Source organism: Cryptomeria japonica, unplaced genomic scaffold (assembly GCF_030272615.1).
Source record: "Cryptomeria japonica unplaced genomic scaffold, Sugi_1.0 HiC_scaffold_64, whole genome shotgun sequence".
Classification (NCBI taxonomy): domain Eukaryota; kingdom Viridiplantae; phylum Streptophyta; class Pinopsida; order Cupressales; family Cupressaceae; genus Cryptomeria; species Cryptomeria japonica.
The window spans coordinates 282,501-302,500 of NW_026728886.1; the positions used below are offsets into that span (position 1 = coordinate 282,501).

A 20,000-nucleotide genomic window follows, 5' to 3' on the forward strand; every position below is an offset into this window, starting at 1 on the left:
AATGTTTTCTTGCCTTTTCTGGAAATTGGTGAAGGCAGCGCATCAAAGGTGCGCACCTCGGTGTGCTCCGAGGTGCGAACCCGAGAGCGCTCCGAGGTGCCCACGAAGTCGAAAGTCGGGTTAATTGCATTGTTTTCCCCGGGTGCGCTCCGAGGTGCGCAACATCGGTGCGCACCAAGGAGGGCTCCGAAGTGTGCTCCAAGGTGCGCACGATTCGAAGCTCGGTTTGCCCGGGGTGCGCACACCTTGGCTGGGTTGCGCACCCTTTGTGCGCTCCAAGGTGCGCACGAAGTCGGAGCTCGGTTTGCCCCGGGTGCGCACCTTCGCCAGGGTGCGCACCTTGATGCGCACGCCTTGGCTGGGCTGCGCACCTTGGTGGGCGCCATGGTGCGCACCTTTCGTGCGCTCCAAGGTGCGCACGAAGTCGGAGCTCGGTTTGCCCCGGGTGCGCACCTTGGTGGGCGCCATGGTGCACTCCGAGGTGCCCAAGATTGGTGCGCACCAAGGAGCGCTCCGAAGTGCGCTCCAAGGTGCGCAGGTGCGCGCGAAGTCGAAAGTTGGGTTAATTGTCCGGTTTGCCTCGGGTGCGCACCTTGCGTGCACCTTCGCCAGGGTGGGCGCCTTGGTGCGCACACCTTGGCTGGGCTGCGCACCCGGGCGCGCACACCTTGGCACCCGCGTTTCCTTCATTTTAAATTTTTTTTTTTTACAATCTCTCAAGTGGGAAATTCTATAATCTCAACTTTTTTTGCCTTTTCAGGAAACTTTTGAATGGAGCGCATCATTGGTGCGCTCCGAAGTGTGCTCCAAGGTGCGCACCTCTGGTGTGCTCCAAAGCTCTCTCTAGCTGCGTGCACCTGCCCCGGCCGCGCACCCGGCCCCGCCCAGCTTCGCTCACCTGTCCCGGGCGTCTGGTGCGGAACCTTAGAGTAAGAAACATCACCGTGCACCTTGGCCAACGTGCGCGACTCGACCGAGCGCGCACTGGCCGAGGTGCACACCGATTTCACCTGGGTGCGCGCGCAGCACCTCGGGCGCACCGGGGTGCGCGCACAACGCCCGGGTTGCACCGTGGCCTGTGTGCTCGGGGCGCCTCGGGTGCGCGCTCGGTGTCGCCCCCGCGCGCGCGGTAGTGCGGGCAGCGCACCCCGGCCCGGCCCGGCCCCGACGAGAACGCAAACGGGCAAAAGGTTTATTCAAATAGCATTGCGACGCCCGGCGAAAAACTAAAAAAGGGTGCAACACCGGGACTTCCCGGGAGGTCACCCATCCCAGTACTACTCCGGCCCAAGCGCGCTTAACTGCGGAGTTCTGATGGGATCCGGTGCACTAACGCTGGTATGATCGCACCCGTTATGAGCTTGTCGCAGTGTGTACTTAGCAAACCGCGACCCACGTGCGAATCCACCCCGGCCACCCACCCCCGTCGAGGTGCACACCCTCCCTCGCGAAGTGCGCCCCGTTCGCCAAGTGTGAGCCCTGCCCGGGTGCGCGCACCTTGCTAGGGCGTCGGGTGTGCACCCGGCCCGGCCTACGTGCGTGCACCTGGACGGGGCGTCGTGTGCGTGCAGTGTCCCGTCTGCAACGCGGTGCCCACACACCACCTCGGGCGCAACGACCTGCGCTCACATGTGGGCCGAGTGCACCTTGGTGCATGTTCGGGGCGCCTCGGGTGCACGCTCGATCTTGCCCCGGTGCACCAAGGCGCTCGGTTTGCCCCGGGTGCGCACTTGGTGCAAGGTGGGCACCCAAAATAGGGATCAAGCACCAAAACACAAGTTTCGGGATGCAAAATGGGACCCAAGGACCACAAATGCGTTCCAAGACCCATGATGGGTCCACGAGAACAAAAATGTGTTCCGAGACTTAATAAACAAATATTGGGTTTTAGGAGAAGAAACATGCTCTGATGCCCAAAACGAGAATCGACCCCGAAAAGGCCACAGGCCAAAAGTGGGATGCGAGACAAAAAAAAATGGGACCCGAGGACCAAAATTGGGTTCCCAGGTCGAAGACAGGGCAACCGGACAAGAAACGACCTCTAAGGCTCGAAATGAGTCCCGACGACTAAAACTTGACAAGAAGCACCCATCAGGCACCCAACTCGACACCCATGGGATGCCGACCCACCCGGGCTTCCACCTAGCACACCTTGGCACCCACCCACCCTCGCACCCAACCTCGCACCCAACTTAGCACCTTTGAACCCACATTGGCACTCACCCTGACCCTGGCACCTTGGAACCCACATTGGCACTCACCTTGACCCTGGCACCCACCTTTGCACTCACCTTGGGACCCACCCTGGCTCCCACCTCGGCACCCACCCAGACACCCACCTTGGTTCCTTGGCACCCACCTTGGATCCTTGGCACCCACCCCGACACCCACCTTGGCACGCAACTTGGCTACTTGCCACCCACCTTGGCTCCTTGACGCCCACCCCGACAACCACCCCGTGACCTACCCTGGCTAGGGTTGGTGCACACCCACCCTGGTGCCCACCTTGGCACCCACCCCATGACCCACCTTGGCACGCACCTTAGTACCCACCCCGTTACCCACCCTAGGACCCACCCCGTGACCCACCTTGGCCAGGGTGGGTGCCTTGGTGCGCACAACTTGCCTGGGCTGCACACCAGGGCGGGCTCAAGATGGCACCCGCGTTCCGTTTTTTTCACTATCTTTCAAAACGGAAATTTTAAAATCTCGTTTTTTTTTTTTTTTTGCCTTTTCTGGAAATTAGTGAAGGCAGCGCATCAAAGGTGCGCAATGCTGGTGCGAACCCGGGAGCGCTCCGATGTGTGCTCCAAGGTGCGGCGTGCACGAAGTCCGAGCCCGGCTTGCCCCGGGTGCGCACCTCGCGTGCACCTTCGCCGGGGTGAGCACCTTGGCTGGGTTGCGCGCCCTGGTGCGCACCAAGGAGCGCTCTGAAGTGTGCTCCAAGGTGCGGCGTGCACGAAGTCGGAGCTCGGTTTGCCCCGGGTGTGCACCTCGGGTGCGCACCTCGCGTGCACCTTCGCTGCGGTGGGCACCTTGGCTGGGTTGCGCGCCTTGGTGGGCACCATGCAGTGCACGAAGTCGGAGCCCGGTTTGCCCCGGGCGCGCACCTCCGCCAGGGTGGGCACCTTGGTGCGCACAACTTGCCTGGGCTGCGCACCAGGAAGGGCTCAAGATGGCACCCGCGTTCCGTTTTTTTCACTATCTTTCAGAACGGAAATTTTAAAATATCGTTTTTTTTTGCCTTTTCTGGAAATTAGTGAAGGCAGCGCATCAAAGGTGCGCAACGCTGGTGCGAACCTGGGAGCGCTCCGATGTGTGCTCCAAGGTGCGGCGTGCACGAAGTCGGAGCCCGGTTTGCCCCGGGTGCGCCCTGGTGGGCACCATGGTGCGCACCAAGGAGCGCTCCGAAGTGTGCTCCAAGGTGCGGCCTGCACGAAGTCGGAGCCCGGTTTGCCCCGGGCGTGCACCGCGGGTGGGCACCTTGGTGCGCATGCCTTGCCTGGGCTGCGCACCAGGGCGGGCTCAAGATGGCACCCGCGTTCCGTTTTTTTCACTATCTTTCAAAACGGAAATTTTAAAATCTCATTTTTTTTTGCCTTTTCTGGAAATTAGTGAAGGCAGCGCATCAAAGGTGCGCACCTCGCTGCCCACCACGGTGCGCAACGCCGGTGGGCACCCGGGAGTGCTTCGAAGTGTGCTCCAAGGTGCTGCGTGCACGTTGTCGGAGCCCGGTTTGCCCCGGGTGCGCACCTCGCGTGCACCTTCGTCGGGGTGGGCACCTTGGCTGGGTTTGCCCCGGCTGCGCTCCGAAGCGGGGTTATTGGAGCGCCGCCTCTTTTTTTGTCGGAGCGTTTGGTGGGGTTTCTCGCATTGGCTCTTCCCAGGCCCGGTTGCCACCCTGGCGCGCACGAAGTCGGAAGTAGGGTTAATTGCCCGGGTGCGCACCTTTGCCAGGGTGGGCACCTTACCTGGGCTGTGCACCAGGGCGGGCTCAAGATGGCACCCGCGTTCCGTTTTTTTCACTATCTTTCAAAACGGAAATTTTAAAATCTCCTCTTTTTTTTGCCTTTTCTGGAAATTAGTGAAGGCAGCGCATCAAAGGTGCGCACCTCGCTGCCCACCTTGGTGTGCTCTGAGGTGCGCACCCGGGAGCGCTACGAAGTGTGCTCCAAGGTGCGGCGTGCACGTTGTCGGAGCCCGGTTTGCCCCGGGTGCGCACCTCGCCTGCACCTTGGCCGGGGTGGGCACCCTGGCTGGGTTTGCCCAGGGTGCGCTCCGAAGCGGGGTTACTGGAGCGCCCCCTCTTTTTTTGTCAGAGCGTTTGGTGGGGTTTCTCGCATTGGCTCTTCCCAGGCCCGGTTGTTGGGTGCGCTCCCACCCTGGCGCGCGCGAAGTTGGAAGTTGGGTTAATTGCCCGGGCGCGCACCTTCGCCAGGGTGGGCACCTTGGTGCGCACACCTTGGCTGGGCTGCGCACCAGGGCGGGCTCAAGATGGCACCAGCATTCCCTTTTTCTCACTATCTTTCAAAACGGAAATTTTAAAATCTCGTTTTCTTTTGCCTTTTATGGAAATTAGTGAAGGCATCGCATCAAAGGTGCGCACCTCGCTGCCCACCTTGGTGTGCTCCGAGGTGCCCACCACGGTGCGCTCCGAGGTGCCCACCACGGTGCGCAACGCCGGTGCGAACCCGGGAGCGCCCCGATGTGTGCTCCAAGGTGCGGCGTGCACGAAGCCGGACCCCGGTTTGCCCCGGGTGCGCACCTCGCGTGCACCTTGGTGCGCACACCTTGGCTGGGTTGCGCGGCCTGGTGGGCACCATGGTGTGCACCAAGGAGCGCTCCGAAGTGTGCTCCAAGGTGCGGCGTGCACGAAGTCCTAGCCCGGTTTGCCCCGGGTGCGCACCTTCGCCGCGGTGGGCACCATGGCGTGCACGAAGTCGGAGCCCGGTTTGCCCCGGGTGCGCACCTCGCGTGCACCTTCGCCGGGGTGGGCACCTCGGCTGGGTTGCGCGCCCTGGTGCGCACCAAGGAGCGCTCCGAAGTGTGCTCCAAGGTGCGGCGTGCACGAAGTCGGAGCCCGGTTTGCCCCGGGTGCGCACCTTCGCCGCGGTGGGCACCCTGGTGCGCACCATGGCGTGCACGAAGTCGGAGCCCGGTTTGCCCCGGGTGCGCACCTCGCGTGCACCTTCGGCGGGGTTGCGCGCCCTGGTGCGCACCAAGGAGCGCTCCGAAGTGTGCTCCAAGGTGCGGCGTGCACGAAGTCGGAGCCCGGTTTGCCCCGGGTGCGCACCTCGCGTGCACCTTCGGCGGGGTTGCGCGCCCTGGTGGGCACCATGGTGCGCACCAAGGAGCGCTCCGAAGTGTGCTCCAAGGTGCGGCGTGCACGAAGTCGGAGCCCGGTTTGCCCCGGGTGCGCACCTCGCGTGCACCTTCGCCGCGGTGGGCACCATGGCATGCACGAAGTCGGAGCCCGGTTTGCCCCGGGTGCGCACCTCGCGTGCACCTTCGCCGGGGTGGGCACCTCGGCTGGGTTGCGCGCCCTGGTGCGCACCAAGGAGCGCTCCGAAGTGTGCTCCAAGGTGCGGCGTGCACGAAGTCGGAGCCCGGTTTGCCCCGGGTGCGCACCTCGCGTGCACCTTCGCCGCGGTGGGCACCATGGCGTGCACGAAGTCGGAGCCCGGTTTGCCTCGGGTGCGCACCCCGCGTGCACCTTCGCCGGGGTGGGCACCTCGGCTGGGTTGCGCGCCCTGGTGCGCACCAAGGAGCGCTCCGAAGTGTGCTCCAAGGTGCGGCGTGCACGAAGTCGGAGCCCGGTTTGCCCCGGGTGCGCACCTCGCGTGCACCTTCGCCGCGGTGGGCACCTTGGCTGGGTTGGGCACCATTGAGCGCTCCGAAGTGTGCTCCAAGGTGCGCACCATGGCCCTCCAAGGTGCGCAGCATGGCGTGCACGAAGTCGGAGCCCGGTTTGCCCCGGGTGCGCACCTCGCGTGCACCTTCGCCAGGGTGGGCACCTCGGTGCGCACACCTTCTCAATGTTTTCTTGCCTTTTCTGGAAATTGGTGAAGGCAGCGCATCAAAGGTGCGCACCTCGGTGTGCTCCGAGGTGCGAACCCGAGAGCGCTCCGAGGTGCCCACGAAGTCGAAAGTCGGGTTAATTGCATTGTTTTCCCCGGGTGCGCTCCGAGGTGCGCAACATCGGTGCGCACCAAGGAGGGCTCCGAAGTGTGCTCCAAGGTGCGCACGATTCGGAGCTCGGTTTGCCCGGGGTGCGCACACCTTGGCTGGGTTGCGCACCCTTTGTGCGCTCCAAGGTGCGCACGAAGTCGGAGCTCGGTTTGCCCCGGGTGCGCACCTTCGCCAGGGTGCGCACCTTGATGCGCACGCCTTGGCTGGGCTGCGCACCTTGGTGGGCGCCATGGTGCGCACCTTTCGTGCGCTCCAAGGTGCGCACGAAGTCGGAGCTCGGTTTGCCCCGGGTGCGCACCTTGGTGGGCGCCATGGTGCACTCCGAGGTGCCCAAGATTGGTGCGCAACAAGGAGCGCTCCGAAGTGCGCTCCAAGGTGCGCAGGTGCGCGCGAAGTCGAAAGTTGGGTTAATTGTCCGGTTTGCCTCGGGTGCGCACCTTGCGTGCACCTTCGCCAGGGTGGGCGCCTTGGTGCGCACACCTTGGCTGGGCTGCGCACCCGGGCGCGCACACCTTGGCACCCGCGTTTCCTTCATTTTAAATTTTTTTTTTTTACAATCTCTCAAGTGGGAAATTCTATAATCTCAACTTTTTTTGCCTTTTCAGGAAACTTTTGAATGGAGCGCATCATTGGTGCGCTCCGAAGTGTGCTCCAAGGTGCGCACCTCTGGTGTGCTCCAAAGCTCTCTCCAGCTGCGTGCACCTGCCCCGGCCGCGCACCCGGCCCCGCCCAGCTTCGCTCACCTGTCCCGGGCGTCTGGTGCGGAACCTTAGAGTAAGAAACATCACCGTGCACCTTGGCCAACGTGCGCGACTCGACCGAGCGCGCACTGGCCGAGGTGCACACCGATTTCACCTGGGTGCGCGCGCAGCACCTCGGGCGCACCGGGGTGCGCGCACAACGCCCGGGTTGCACCGTGGCCTGTGTGCTCGGGGCGCCTCGGGTGCGCGCTCGGTGTCGCCCCCGCGCGCGCGGTAGTGCGGGCAGCGCACCCCGGCCCGGCCCGGCCCCGACGAGAACGCAAACGGGCAAAAGGTTTATTCAAATAGCATTGCGACGCCCGGCGAAAAACTAAGAAAGGGTGCAACACCGGGACTTCCCGGGAGGTCACCCATCCTAGTACTACTCCGGCCCAAGCGCGCTTAACTGCGGAGTTCTGATGGGATCCGGTGCACTAACGCTGGTATGATCGCACCCGTTATGAGCTTGTCGCAGTGTGTACTTAGCAAACCGCGACCCACGTGCGAATCCACCCCGGCCACCCACCCCCGTCGAGGTGCACACCCTCCCTCGCGAAGTGCGCCCCGTTCGCCAAGTGTGAGCCCTGCCCGGGTGCGCGCACCTTGCTAGGGCGTCGGGTGTGCACCCGGCCCGGCCTACGTGCGTGCACCTGGACGGGGCGTCGTGTGCGTGCAGTGTCCCGTCTGCAACGCGGTGCCCACACACCACCTCGGGCGCAACGACCTGCGCTCACATGTGGGCCGAGTGCACCTTGGTGCATGTTCGCCTCGGGTGCACGCTCGATCTTGCCCCGGTGCACCAAGGCGCTCGGTTTGCCCCGGGTGCGCACTTGGTGCAAGGTGGGCACCCAAAATAGGGATCAAGCACCAAAACACAAGTTTCGGGATGCAAAATGGGACCCAAGGACCACAAATGCGTTCCAAGACCCATGATGGGTCCACGAGAACAAAAATGTGTTCCGAGACTTAATAAACAAATATTGGGTTTTAGGAGAAGAAACATGCTCTGATGCCCAAAACGAGAATCGACCCCGAAAAGGCCACAGGCCAAAAGTGGGATGCGAGACAAAAAAAAATGGGACCCGAGGACCAAAATTGGGTTCCCAGGTCGAAGACAGGGCAACCGGACAAGAAACGACCTCTAAGGCTCGAAATGAGTCCCGACGACTAAAACTTGACAAGAAGCACCCATCAGGCACCCAACTCGACACCCATGGGATGCCGACCCACCCGGGCTTCCACCTAGCACACCTTGGCACCCACCCACCCTCGCACCCAACCTCGCACCCAACTTAGCACCTTTGAACCCACATTGGCACTCACCCTGACCCTGGCACCTTGGAACCCACATTGGCACTCACCTTGACCCTGGCACCCACCTTTGCACTCACCTTGGGACCCACCCTGGCTCCCACCTCGGCACCCACCCAGACACCCACCTTGGTTCCTTGGCACCCACCTTGGATCCTTGGCACCCACCCCGACACCCACCTTGGCACGCAACTTGGCTACTTGCCACCCACCTTGGCTCCTTGACGCCCACCCCGACAACCACCCCGTGACCTACCCTGGCTAGGGTTGGTGCACACCCACCCTGGTGCCCACCTTGGCACCCACCCCATGACCCACCTTGGCACGCACCTTAGTACCCACCCTGTTACCCACCCTAGGACCCACCCCGTGACCCACCTTGGCCAGGGTGGGTGCACCCACCCTGGTGCCCACCTTGGCACCCACCCATCCTAGCACCCAGCCTGTGACCGGGCTTGGAACCCAACCTTGCACCCGTCTTGGCCAGTGTGGGTGCGCACCCATCCTGGCACCCACGTTGTGACACACCCTTTAACCCACGCACCCTAGCAGCCACGTTGGCACCCACCTTGGAACACAACCTAGCAACTTGGCACCCACCCCGTGACCCACCTTGGCATCCACCATAGCAGTCGCCCACTTGGCACCCACCTTGGAACCCAAGTTGGCACCCACCTCGGCACCCACCTTGACACTTGTGGACCCACCTTGCCACTCACCCTAGCATCGACCCATCCTAGCACCCACCCTGGCACCTTTGCACCCTAGCACTCACCCATCCTAGCACCTAACCTGTGACCCACCTTGACACTCACCCTCGCACCCACCTTGGAACCCAACCTAGCACCCACCCACCCTGACACCAACCCTAGCACCTACCCACCCTTGCACCCACCCTGTGACCCATCTTGGCACCCACCCATCCTACCACTCAACCTATCACCCACCTTCTCACCCACCTTGGCATCCACCTTAGCACCCACCCACACTGGCACCTTGGCACCCACCTCGGGCAAGGTGGGTGCACACCCACCCTGACACCCAATTTAGAACCAACCGAGCATGTTACCCACCTTGGCACCCACATTGCAGCCCACCCTAGTACCCACCCTATGACCCACATTGGCATCCACACCCTAGCACCCAGGCACCTCGACACCCGCCTTGACACGCACCCTAGCACTAAACCTGTGACCCACCTTGGAACTCACCCTAGAACCCACCCACCCTGTGAACCACCTTGGCATCCACCTTAGCACCCACCCACCTTGGCACCCACTCTAGCACTCACCCATCCTAACACCCAACTTGTTACCCACCTTGGCACCCGCCCTCGCGTCCACCTTGAAACCCACCCTAGCACCCACCCACGCAGGAGCCCACCTTGGCACCCAACCTAACACCCACGCATCCTGGCACCCAACTTGTGACCCACCTTGGAACCCACCCTAGTACCCACCTTTGAACCCACTATATCACCAACCCACCTTGGCACCCACCCTATGACCCTCTTTGGAATCCACCCTAGCACGCACCCACCCTGGCACCCACCATGGAGCGCACCCTAGCACCCACCCACCTCGGCACGCACCTCAACACCCACCTTGGTGTGCGCACTGCGCCAACCTCTCAAAGACCCTATGTGGTGCGCTCCAAAGTGTACACCTTTGGTGCGCTCCAAGGTGCGCACCTTTGGTGCACACCGAGGTGCACACCAAAGTGTGCACCGAGGTGAGCACCAAAGTGCACTCCAAGGTGCACACCAAGGCGTGCACCTTTGGTGCGGTCAATGCAAACGAATTCGGAAGTTGGGGTCGATGTCCTAATCGCTGCTGCAGACTACACGTATGAGAATCGGACAAATAGCTTTATATAGGGGAGGTGTTGCGTTTGATGGGTCGACTCCCCTGGTTGTGTGCACTGCACCAACTTCAAAGACCCTGTCTTGTTTAAGAAGTCAAAAGTTGGGGTGGATGTCCTAATCATTGCTGCAGTCTACGCATGTATGAGAATCAGACAAATAGCTTATATAGGGGAGGTGTTGCATTCGGTGGGTTGACTCCCCTGGTTGTGCGCACTGCGCCAACCTCAAAGACCCCGCATAGCAGAAGAAGTCGGAAGTCGGATTTTGGTGAGCACCAAGGCGTGCACCTTTGGTGCGGTCAACGCAGACGAATTCAGAAGTTGGGGTGGATGTCCTAATCGTTGTTGCAGGCTACACATGTATGAGAATCAGACAAATAGCTTATATAGGGGAGGTGTTGGGTTTGATGGGTCAACTCCCTTGGTTGTGCGCATTACGCCAACCTCAAAGACCTTGTTTTCGTTAAGAAGTCAAAAGTTGGGGTCAATGTCCTAATGGCTCCTGTAGGCTACACATGTATGAGAATCGGACAAATAGCTTATATAGGGGAGGTGTTGGGTTTGATGGGTCGACTCCCCTGGTTGTGCGCATTACGTCAACCTCAAAGACCTTGTTTTCGTTAAGAAGTCAAAAGTTGGGGTCGATGTCCTAATTGCTCCTGTAGACTACACATGTATGAGAATCAGACAAATAGCTTATATAGGGGAGGTGTTGGGTTTGATGGGTTGACTCCCCTAGTTGTTCGCATTACACCAACCTCAAAGACCTTGTTTTCGTTTAGAAGCCGAAAGTTGGGGTCGATGTCCTAATTGCTCCTGCAGGCTACGCATGTATGAGAATCAGACAAATAGCTTATATAGGGGAGGTGTTGGGTTTGATGGGTCGACTCCCCTGGTTGTGCGCATTGCGCCAACCTCAAAGACCCTGCATTGCGGATGAAGTCGAAAGTCAGAGTTTGGTGTGCTACAAGGTGTGGTCGAAGGTGCTCACCTAGGTGTGCACCTTTGGAGCGCAGGAAAAGTGCCCTCCAAAAGTGCGCACCTTTGGAGTGCACAAAAGTGCCCTCCAAAAGTGCGCACCTTTGGAGCGCACAAAAGTGCCCTCCAAAAAGTGCCCTCCAAAAGTGCGCACCTTTGGAGCGCACAAAAGTGCCCTCCAAAAAGTGCCCTCCAAAAGTGCGCACCTTTGGAGTGCAGAAAAGTGCCCTCCAAAAAGTGCCCTCCAAAAGTGTGCACCTTTGGAGTGCACAAAAGTGCCCTCCAAAAGTGCGCACCTTTGGAGCGCAGAAAAGTGCCCTCCAAAAAGTGCCCTCCAAAAGTGCGCACCTTTGGAGCGCAGAAAAGTGCCCTCCAAAAAGTGCCCTCCAAAAGTGCGCACCTTTGGAGCGCAGAAAAGTGCCCTCCAAAAAGTGCCCTCCAAAAGTGCGCACCTTTGGAGCGCAGAAAAGTGCCCTCCAAAAAGTGCCCTCCAAAAGTGCGCACCTTTGGAGCGCACAAAAGTGCCCTCCAAAAAGTGCCCTCCAAAAGTGCGCACCTTTGGAGCGCACAAAAGTGCCCTCCAAAAGTGCGCACCTTTGGAGCGCACAAAAGTGCCCTCCAAAAGTGCGCACTTTTGGTGCGCACCAAGGCGCTGGTTCGGTCGTTGCAGGCGAGTTCGGAAGTTGGGGTCGATGTCCTGAGCGGAGGTGCAAACTACACAGGTGTCGGAATCGGACAAATAGCTTATATAGGGGAGGTGTATGCTTCGATGGGTCGACTCCCCAGGTTGAGCGCACCGCGCCAACCTCAAAGACCCTACGGTATGGATGAAGTCGGAAGTTGGGTCCGATGACCGATTCGATTAGTAGGTATGCTCATGAGGTCGGAATTTGGGTCCGATGACCTGCCATGTGCAGGAAGGCGAATGTTGGCACTGTGCGTTGCAAGGTGCACACCAAGGTGCTGGTGCGGTCTTTTTAGTCGAGTTCGGAAGTTGGGGTCGATGTCCTGATCGGAGGTGCAAGCTACACAGGTGTGGGAATCGGACAAATAGCTTATATAGGGGAGGTGTATGCTTCGTTGGGTCGACTCCCCGGGTTGAGCGCACCGCGCCAACCTCAAAGACCCTACGGTATGGATGAAGTCGGAAGTTGGGTCCGATGACCGATTCGATATGTAGGCATACTCGCGAGGTCGGAATTTGGGTCCGATGACCTGCCATGTGCAGGAAGGCGAATGTTGGCACTGTGCGTTGCAAGGTGCGCACCAAGGCGCTGGTTCGGTCGTTGCAGGCGAGTTCGGAAGTTGGGGTCGATGTCCTGATCGGAGGTGCAAACTACACAGGTGTGGGAATCGGACAAATAGCTTATATAGGGGAGGTGTATGCTTCGTTGGGTCGACTCCCCGGGTTGAGCGCACCGCGCCAACCTCAAAGACCCTACGGTATGGATGAAGTCGGAAGTTGTGTCCGATGACCGATTCGATATGTAGGCATACTCGCGAGGTCGGAATTTGGGTCCGATGACCTGCCATGTGCAGGAAGGCGAATGTTGGGACTGTGCGTCGCAAGGTGCGCACCAAGGCGCTGGTGCCGTCGTTGCAGTCGAGTTCGGAAGTTGGGGTCGATGTCCTGGTCAGAGGTGCAAACTACACAGGTGTGGGAATCGGACAAATAGCTTATATAGGGGAGGTGTATGCTTCGATGGGTCGACTCCCCGGGTTGAGCGCACCGCGCCAACCTCAAAGACCCTACAGTATGGATGAAGTCGGAAGTTGGGTCCGATGACCGATTCGATACGTAGGCATATTGGCGAGGTCTGAATTTGTGTCCGATGACCTGCCATGCGCAGGAAGGCGGAATTTGGGTCCGATGACCGAGTTGATGGCGTGCCATGCGCAGAAAGGCGGAATTTGGGTCCGATGACCGAGTTGATGTTGATGGCCCGCCATGCACAGGAAGGCGGAATTTGGGTCCGATGACCGATTTGAAGGCGTGCCATGCGCAGAAAGGCGGAGTTTGGGTCCGATGACCGAGTTGATATTGATGGCCCGCCATGCGCAGGAAGGCGGAATTTGGGTCCGATGACCTGACATACGCATGGAGTCCGACTCGGGGGCCGATGTTCGATTCGATGACTTGCATTGTGGGTAAAGTCGGAAGTTGTGGTCTTTGACCCGATTCGATGACCAGACTTCGGCTGCTTGAGAATCGGACAAATAACTTATATAGGGGAGGTAGTGTTCTCGAGCATCCTCCCCCCGTGCCCGTTTATGTCGATTGATGCTGGTGCTCGACTGGTTGGAGCGCTCGGATGCAAAAATCTTGCACCAGGATTTATCGATTGTGATGGACACGGCAAGTCTCCTGATTGCTATGCAGGAGCTCATCGTGAATCTCTATGCGGCCTTGGTATGGACTCGACCTGCGGAATGGTTCGGCAATGGTAGTCGCTCCAACACGTCCTTGCAATGGCCACAGAGGTGATTCGACTAGAGCTCCAGTCTAGCTTTTGGGTTGCTTGGCGGACTGGTATAGCCGCGATCGAGTTCCGGCCATGAACGTTTTAGATAGCTCTTGGGCTTTCTGGGACGGAAGTCGGAAGTTTGGGCTGTTGTCCGATTTGATGACCATTCTTCGGATGTGTGAGAATCGGACAAATAACTTATATAGGGGACTGTGTTGTCTCACGCAGCCCCCTCCGTGCCCCTCTATCTCGACCGATGTTGGTGCTTGAAAGGGTTGGGATCGCTCGGATTTATAAACGTGCACCACCATTTGTCGAGTGTGAGGGACGCGGCAGGTCTCCTAAATGCTATACGGGCGCTCTCTGAGAATCTCTATCCGGCCTCGACACAGACTAGTCTTGCTGAATGGTTTGGCACTGGTAGTCGATCCAACACGTCGTTGTTGTGGCCGCCTAGGCGATTCGATTCGAGCCCCCGTCTAGCTTTTGGGTTGCTTGGCGGATTTTGCCCTATCCGCAAGTGAGCTCGGTCCCTAAACGTTCGAGAAACCCGATTGCTATGCGCCGACTCTCTTTCTTGCGAGCCTCCATCTAGCTTTTGGGTCTCTACGGAACGGAAGTCGGAATCTGGGACCGTTGTTTGATTCGACGAGGCAGACTACGGTTGTGCGAGAATCGGACAAATAACTTATATAGGGGAGGTGTTGACTGGAGCATTCTCCCCCGTGCCCCTCTAACTCGACCAATGCTGGCGCTCGAACGGTGGTAGCGCTCGGATTTTCGTTGAGCGCCAGCATTGGTCGATTTAGAGGGGCATGCGAGATTCCCGAATGCTATGCGAGGGCTCTAACGGAAATGTCTATTGGTTTCGGTATGGATGCAATTGCGAGTGGTTCGGCAAAGGTAGTCGTTCCGATGCGTCCATGTCGTGGCCAAATCGATAATTCGATTTGAGCCCTCGTATAGCATTTGGGTCTCTCGATGTGATTCCGCATTCCAGTCCCTTTGGGCACTGCTTGAGCCGCATCCCAGGGGGTTCCCTTCCCAATAATCTGCCTCGCAACCCGATTGCTATGCGGTGAGGCTCCTCGGCCGCCTCGGAACTATCTGTGTATCAGACGCATCGCGGGATAAGGGGTTGGCAACGGTAGTCGCCCCAAGCGCGTCCGATGCTTGGACCATTCCGAGGCGGCCCTGAAGCCTCTTCCGTCTAGCCGTTGGGTCCTTCTCGCCGCATCCCTTGCCTCGCACCCCGATTGCTATGCGGTGAGGCTCCTCGGCCGCCTTGGAACTATCTGTGTATCAGACGCATCGCGGGATAAGGGGTTGTCACTGGTAGTCGCCCCAAGCGCGTCCGATGCTTGGACCATTCCGAGGCGGCCCTGAAGCCTCTTCCGTCTAGCCGTTGGGTCCTTCTCGCCGCATCCCTCGACTCGCACCCCGATTGCTATGCGGTGAGGCTCCTCGGCCGCCTTGGAACTATCTGTGTATCGGACGCGTCGCGGGATAAGGGGTTGTCACTGGTAGTCGCCCCAAGCGCGTCCGATGCTTGGACCATTCCGAGGCGGCCCTGAAGCCTCTTCCGTCTAGCCGTTGGGTCCTTCTCGCCGCATCCCTCGCCTCGCACCCCGATTGCTATGCGGTGAGGCTCCTCGGCCGCCTTGGAACTATCTGTGTATCGGACGCGTCGCGGGATAAGGGGTTGTCACTGGTAGTCGCCCCAAGCGCGTGCGATGCATGGACCATTCCCAGGCGGCCCTGAAGCCTCTTCCGTCTAGCCGTTGGGTCCTTCTCGCCGCATCCCTCGCCTCGCACCCCGATTGCTATGCGGTGAGGCTCCTCGGCCGCCTTGGAACTATCTGTGTATCGGACGCGTCGCGGGATAAGGGGTTGTCACTGGTAGTCGCCCCAAGCGCGTCCGATGCTTGGACCATTCCGAGGCGGCCCTGAAGCCTCTTCCGTCTAGCCGTTGGGTCCTTCTCGCCGCATCCCTCGCCTCGCACCCCGATTGCTATGCGGTGAGGCTCCTCGGCCGCCTTGGAACTATCTGTGTATCGGACGCGTCGCGGGATAAGGGGTTGTCACTGGTAGTCGCCCCAAGCGCGTCCGATGCTTGGACCATTCCGAGGCGGCCCTGAAGCCTCTTCCGTCTAGCCGTTGGGTCCTTCTCGCCGCATCCCTCGCCTCGCACCCCGATTGCTATGCGGTGAGGCTCCTCGGCCGCCTTGGAACTATCTGTGTATCGGACGCGTCGCGGGATAAGGGGTTGTCACTGGTAGTCGCCCCAAGCGCGTCCGATGCTTGGACCATTCCGAGGCGGCCCTGAAGCCTCTTCCGTCTAGCCGTTGGGTCCTTCTCGCCGCATCCCTCGCCTCGCACCCCGATTGCTATGCGGTGAGGCTCCTCGGCCGCCTTGGAACTATCTGTGTATCGGACGCATCGCGGGATAAGGGGTTGTCACTGGTAGTCGCCCCAAGCGCGTCCGATGCTTGGACCATTCCGAGGCGGCCCTGAAGCCTCTTCCGTCTAGCCGTTGGGTCCTTCTCGCCGCATCCCTCGCCTCGCACCCCGATTGCTATGCGGTGAGGCTCCTCGGCCGCCTTGGAACTATCTGTGTATCGGACGCGTCGCGGGATAAGGGGTTGTCACTGGTAGTCGCCCCAAGCGCGTCCGATGCTTGGACCATTCCGAGGCGGCCCTGAAGCCTCTTCCGTCTAGCCGTTGGGTCCTTCTCGCCGCATCCCTCGCCTCGCACCCCGATTGCTATGCGGTGAGGCTCCTCGGCCGCCTTGGAACTATCTGTGTATCGGACGCGTCGCGGGATAAGGGGTTGTCACTGGTAGTCGCCCCAAGCGCGTCCGATGCTTGGACCATTCCGAGGCGGACCTGAAGCCTCTTCCGTCTAGCCGTTGGGTCCTTCTCGCCGCATCCCTCGCCTCGCACCCCGATTGCTATGCGGTGAGGCTCCTCGGTCGCCTTGGAACTATCTGTGTATCGGACGCGTCGCGGGATAAGGGGTTGTCACTGGTAGTCGCCCCAAGCGCGTCCGATGCTTGGACCATTCCGAGGCGGCCCTGAAGCCTCTTCCGTCTAGCCGTTGGGTCCTTCTTGCCGCATCCCTCGCCTCGCACCCCGATTGCTATGCGGTGAGGCTCCTCGGCCGCCTTGGAACTATCTGTGTATCGGACGCGTCGCGGGATAAGGGGTTGTCACTGGTAGTCGCCCCAAGCGCGTCCGATGCTTGGACCATTCCGAGGCGGCCCTGAAGCCTCTTCCGTCTAGCCGTTGGGTCCTTCTCGCCGCATCCCTCGCCTCGCACCCCGATTGCTATGCGGTGAGGCTCCTCGGCCGCCTTGGAACTATCTGTGTATCGGACGCATCGCGGGATAAGGGGTTGTCACTGGTAGTCGCCCCAAGCGCGTCCGATGCTTGGACCATTCCGAGGCGGCCCTGAAGCCTCTTCCGTCTAGCCGTTGGGTCCTTCTCGCCGCATCCCTCGCCTCGCACCCCGATTGCTATGCGGTGAGGCTCCTCGGCCGCCTTGGAACTATCTGTGTATCGGACGCGTCGCGGGATAAGGGGTTGTCACTGGTAGTCGCCCCAAGCGCGTCCGATGCTTGGACCATTCCGAGGCGGACCTGAAGCCTCTTCCGTCTAGCCGTTGGGTCCTTCTCGCCGCATCCCTCGCCTCGCACCCCGATTGCTATGCGGTGAGGCTCCTCGGCCGCCTTGGAACTATCTGTGTATCGGACGCGTCGCGGGATAAGGGGTTGTCACTGGTAGTCGCCCCAAGCGCGTCCGATGCTTGGACCATTCCGAGGCGGCCCTGAAGCCTCTTCCGTCTAGCCGTTGGGTCCTTCTCGCCGCATCCCTCGCCTCGCACCCCGATTGCTATGCGGTGAGGCTCCTCGGCCGCCTTGGAACTATCTGTGTATCGGACGCGTCGCGGGATAAGGGGTTGTCACTGGTAGTCGCCCCAAGCGCGTCCGATGCTTGGACCATTCCGAGGCGGACCTGAAGCCTCTTCCCTCTAGCCGTTGGGGCTTTCTCGCCGCATCCCTCGCCTCGCACCCCGATTGCTATTCGGTGAGGCTCCTCGGCCGCCTTGGAACTATCTGTGTATCGGACGCATCGCGGGATAAGGGGTTGGCAGTGGTAGTCGCCCCAAGCGCGTCCGATGCTTGGACCATTCCGAGGCGGCCCTGCAGCCTCTTCCGTCTAGCCGTTGGGGCCATCTCGCTGCATCCCCCACCTCGCACCACGATTGCTATGCGGTGAGGCTCCTTGGCCGCCTCGGAACTATCTGTGTATCGGACGCATCGCGGGATAAGGGGTTGTCACTGGTAGTCGCCCCAAGCGCGTCCGATGCTTGGACTATTCCGAGGCGGCCCTGCAGCCTCTTCCGTCTAGCCGTTGGGGCCATCTCGCCGCATCCCCCAGCTCCTCGGCCGCCTCGGAACTATCTGTGTATCGGACGCATCGCGGGATAAGGGGTTGGCAGTGGTAGTCGCCCCAAGCGCGTTCGATGCTTGGACTATTCCGAGGCGGCCCCGCAGCCTCTTCCGTCTACCCTTTGGGGCCATCTCGCCGCATCCCTCGCCTCGCACCCCGATTGCTATGCGGTGAGGCTCCTCGGCCGCCTGGGAACTATCTTCGTATCGGATGCATCGCGGGATAAGGGGTTGTCACTGGTAGTCGCCCCAAGCGCGTCCGATGCTTGGACTATTCCGAGGCGGCCCTGTGGCCTCTTCCGTCTAGCCGTTGGGGCCATCTCGCCGCATCCCTCACCTCGCACCCCCATTGCTATGCGGTGAGGCTCCTCGGCCGCCTTGGAACTGTCTTCGTATCGGAAGCATCGCGGGATAAGGGGTTGTCACTGGTAGTCGCCCCAAGCGCGTCCGATGCTTGGACTATTCCGAGGCGGCCCTGCAGCCTCTTCCGTCTAGCCGTTGGGGCCATCTCGCCGCATCCCCCACCTCGCACCCGGATTGCTATGCGGTGAGGCTCCTCGGCCGCCTTGGAACTATCTTCGTATCGGACGCATCGCGGGATAAGGGGTTGTCACTGGTAGTCGCCCCAAGCGCGTCCGATGCTTGGACTATTCCGACGCGGCCCTGTGGCCTCTTCCGTCTAGCCGTTGGGGCCATCTCGCCGCATCCCCCACCTCGCACCCCGATTGCTATGCGGTGAGGCTCCTCGGCCGCCTTGGAACCATCTTCGTATCGGACGCATCGCGGGATGAGGGGTTGTCACTGGTAGTCGCCCCAAGCGCGTCCGATGCTTGGACCATTCCGAGGCGGCCCTGAAGCCTCTTCCGTCTAGCCGTTGGGGCCTTCCCGCCCCATCCCTCGCCTCGCACCCCCGATTGCTATGCGGTGAGGCTCCTCGGCCGCCTTGGAACCATCTGTGTATCGGACGCATCGCGGGATAAGGGGTTGGCACTGGTAGTCGCCCCAAGCGCGTCCGATGCTTGGAGCATTCCGAGGTGGCCCTGAAGCCTCTTCCGTCTAGCCGTTGGGGCCTTCCCGCCCCATCCCTCGCCTCGCACCCCGATTGATATGCGGTGAGGCTCCTCGGCCGCCTTGGAACTATCTGTGTATCGGACGCATCGCGGGATAAGGGGTTGGCACTGGTAGTCGTCCCAATCGCGTCCGATGCTTGGACCATTCCGAGGCGGCCCTGCAGCCTCTTCCGTTTAGCCGTCGGGGCCTTCCCGCCGCATCCCTCGCCTCGCATCCCGATTCCTATGCGGTGAGTCTTCTCGGCCGCCGCGGAACTATACCTGTTATTGCTACTGCATCCTTCGGCTGGTAACCTCCTCTGCCGCCTTGGAACGTTCTCTTTGTCGGACGCGTCGCGGGATAAGGGGTTGGCACTGGTAGTCGCCCCAAGCGCGCCCGATGCATAGACCGCTCCGAGTTGACCTTGCTTTCAGCCTCTCACATGCATAGACCTCTCTGAGTCGACCCTGCAGCCTCTCACGTTTAGCCTTTGGAATCTCGCCTCACAACATGATTGCTATCCTTGATGCATCCCTTGCCTCGAGCCCTGATTGCTTTCTTGGCTGCATCCCTCCTCTCCTCACAGCCCGGTTGTCATCACTGCTTCATCCGTCGCTTCATGCATTCTGGCTGCTGGGCCCTTCCCACCGCACACCTCGATTGCTATCTCTTCTGCATCACACACCCCGATTGCTATCTCTGCTACATCCCTCGGCTCTCACTTCTGCATCCTTCGCCTCCCACCTCGATTGCTATCAATGCTGCATCCGTAACCTCACACCCCGATTGCTATGCGGGGAGGCTCCTTGGCCGCCTTGGAAATTTCTGTGTGTCGGACGCACCGCGGGATAAGGGGTTGGCACTGGTAGTCGCCCCAAGTGCGCCCGATTCTTAGACCGCTTCGAGGTGACCTCGTAGCCTCTTTCGTCCAGGCTTCCTGCCTTCAACGCCCT

At 60.5% G+C, this 20,000-nt stretch overlaps 2 non-coding genes across 2 annotated transcripts; both read right to left on the minus strand.

Annotated features, from left to right (window-relative positions):
* Positions 1-1,233: 1,233 nt before the first annotated feature.
* On the minus strand, positions 1,234-1,352 carry LOC131863502 (5S ribosomal RNA). The gene has a single exon (XR_009362403.1). It is a non-coding gene; the product is annotated as a 5S ribosomal RNA (ribosomal RNA).
* Positions 1,353-7,267: 5,915 nt separating this feature from the next.
* LOC131863499 (5S ribosomal RNA) lies at positions 7,268-7,386 on the minus strand. The gene has a single exon (XR_009362400.1). It is a non-coding gene; the product is annotated as a 5S ribosomal RNA (ribosomal RNA).
* Positions 7,387-20,000: the final 12,614 nt, after the last annotated feature.